The sequence below is a fragment of the Gavialis gangeticus genome, unplaced genomic scaffold, assembly GCF_001723915.1.
Source record: "Gavialis gangeticus isolate Ggan-Ray unplaced genomic scaffold, GavGan_comp1, whole genome shotgun sequence".
NCBI classification, from domain to species: Eukaryota; Metazoa; Chordata; order Crocodylia; family Gavialidae; genus Gavialis; species Gavialis gangeticus.
The window spans coordinates 55454845-55457866 of record NW_017729025.1 but is presented as its reverse complement, the minus strand read 5'-3'; the positions used below and the strand labels follow the sequence as shown (position 1 = coordinate 55457866).

Here is a 3022-nt window from a genome sequence, read left to right as displayed (position 1 = left end):
CCCCTGTGTGGCTGGAGACTACAGGGGAGGAACCACCACCTGCTGCACCAAGATCCCTGAAGCTGGACACCAGCACCAGGGACCACCCACAGATCCTGTGCAGGGACAGAGACAGTCCTGCTTCCTGAGACACCCCACCAGGGTCTTCAGTACACAGTGTACAACTCATAGACTGTGTAAATAAGTTCTCAATGGTTTATTAGCTGGAGTATCTATGTATTGGTTCCTTATTTATCATGGGTAATTTGCATACTTTCCCCTAATGTAAAAGTATATCCAAGAAGCATTAACCCTTAAGCCACCATCACCAGGACATGTGGTATAACATTTGTTTTATTGCATTGGTTATATATTATCTTCTAAATAATAAAATCCTGTAAATAGTTTTATAAGTCTGCAAGGTTGTTTGATCGTAAGAAGATGCTCTCCACCTAGGGACCCTGCAGCAGCTACCCGGGGAGCTGGGCAGGGCCACTGGCTACCCCAGAATCCCACTCTTCAGGTGAAGGCACAGGCAGTGTCATGCCCAGGGTTACATATTTTTCCATTAAAATTGTAAGCAATGTATCCTTTTGCTGTTTTGTTTTGAGAGTACAGTAGTTACAGATCAGGAAATGTACAAATGTTTATATTTGATCTTAAGCACACCAATGACTTGGGAGTCTGCAATGTAGCAATTAAGGTCTATCCAGCTATCTTTTTAGTGACACTGAAAACAGACTAGCTCTTCCTTGCTCATTGGGATATGACATGATTTGGTAGCTGCTAATGCTGTTAGGGTTAAAGAGCTGCTTAGTATTTCCATTAAATATACCAGTTTTAAATGAGTAAATTACTTACCCATCAAAACTCATTTGTTGTTATGAGGTAAGTTTTTCTCTTCCACCTGTCCTCCAAAGCCAGGAAAAAAAGATGGCAGTGCCACATTTTCAGCTTTAGAATGAAAGGTCTTTATAGAGGTGTGTAAACACTCAGATATACTCTGCACAGGAGGTCAGTATTTGCACACACAGCCCCTCTGCCATGGGGAGGTCACCTGTGTAGACTATAGTATTCTTTAAGATGTTTCATGATAGAATAGCATAGCATAGAGTTGTATTTGCTTGGTCATAATTTGGTTAAAAGAAAAACAGGCAAAGGAAATGTTCTTGCAAGAGAATGTCAGTATGAACCACTTTAGAAAATTGAAGAAAGATGAACTGAAAAGAAAAGCTAGGGTAAAGGTTGTAAGGTTGCCTTGAGTACATTTGGTGGCTTGATGATAAACAAAGCTAATTATAGATGAACTATAGTTTATATAGGGAATAAGAATCAATATATGAATACTAATAAGATAGCCACCTATGTAGATCACTTTTATATTCTTTGGCCTGATTTAATAAGCTTTTTGATATTTTAGCCAACCAATAGAAACCAGGTCCAATTTAGGATTTTTGCTCTTCAGTCTTGAACTATAGTTCTTGCTGAATTGCCCACTTGCACATGTACCTGGTTAGTGCTATTTAGCAACTTAAGTTTTTGAAACCTAGGTAAGAAGGTATTTTCCCTAAGAGGCTAGCTACCAGTTAAGAGACTTTTTAAGACTTTAGGACTTGAAAACGTTAAGATGAAATTGCTTTCAAATATTGATAAGATTGTTAGGGCTTTAGAAAATATGCATTTTCATCTGCATTTTAATCATTTGCATGGTATGCCTTATCTGTAGTGTTTAGCCATTTATATCTCTTCTGTACTTAATTTTCTGTTAAGACTTAGATAGTCTTATGTTGTGAGCATTTCATTTTGGTGGGACTGGGTCTTCAAACCTTTCTTCGTTCTCAGAATCCATCTGAGGGTCAGCAGCTAGCAAAATGTAGTCATTAGAAGTGAGTTCACTGGATCTGGAGTGAGAGTAGGGTACTGGAAGAACAGTAAAACATCAATGGACCCATATTCAAATAAAAATAAGGAGTATTCCTTTCCATTTTTGCCACATGGCACCAGGAGATACTTTTCCCCTCCTACTGCTGTCAATTTTTGGGTTTTTTTAATCCTTCCACAGAGGCAGTGGGTGTTGGCTGCAGCCAAGGCTTGTGATTTTGACTGGGATACACCAGTCCACCTGCTGGGACTTAAACCTGGAGGTATCTGGTTAGAGGGTCTTGCCCCTCTGCTCAAGGTCAGAACAACTGCCATATTTGGGGTCAGGAAGGAATTTTATCCCATGATTAGAATGGTATAAACCATTGAGGATTTTGCCTTCCTCTTTAGCAGGGGTATGGCTTTCTGGGATCTCTCAAGCATATTTTAACCACCTTTGCAGCAGCAGGATGTTGGCTGCTCTTGTCCTCTTGCTTTACCTGTGGCAGATTAGGGTGTTATGTCTTGTATTGTGTCAGGGTTGACTGTAATTTTGCTAGGAGGACTGTGGGTTTGTATAGGATGGTATGGACAGGGATGAACCTACCTCAGGCAGCAGGCTGGAGTAGATCACCTCTGGTGGTCCCTTCCAGCCCTATTTCTCTATGACTATGTTTATATTCTAATCTTCATTAAATGATAAAACAAATATTGAGAAGACCATCACAGGACATCAAGGACCATGTTTTCCTGCCTTCAAAGTGGAGTGAGAAGCTGCTCACTGTAAAATTAGTGGACTTGGGCCCACTGCACCAAGGCCCCTGCCCCGCCGGATCTTAGCAACAGGCATGCACCTCTTGCTGCTCCAGCAGAGCCTGCTGAGTTGCCAGCTCCCACAGGCAACACAGGCTCAACTGCAGCTATCGCCGCCGCTCTGCCCAAGGCAAAACATAAGGTGTTTGTTGTGGGAGACTCCATCCTGAGGGGGACTGAGGTGGTAACCTGCCACCCCCACCCCTTAGCCTGGGAAGTCTGCTGCTTCCCGGAAGCCCACATCCCAGACATTGTGGAGAGAATCCCCAAGCTCCTCCAGCCCACAGAGCACTATCCCATGCTCCTCATCCATGTGGGCACCAACAATATGGCTCGGAGCGCTCCCAGCCGGGTCATGAGGCGCTACAGG

At 42.8% G+C, this 3022-nt stretch overlaps 1 long non-coding RNA gene across 1 annotated transcript in view; it reads right to left on the bottom strand.

Moving 5' to 3' along the window:
* Positions 1 to 222, bottom strand: part of LOC109298610 — a 6813-nt gene extending 6591 nt beyond the window's left edge. The window contains exon 1 of the long non-coding RNA XR_002097664.1: positions 40 to 222. This is a non-coding gene — a long non-coding RNA (uncharacterized LOC109298610). The remainder of the gene's footprint in view (positions 1 to 39) is intronic.
* Between the last annotated feature and the right edge of the window lie 2800 nt (positions 223 to 3022).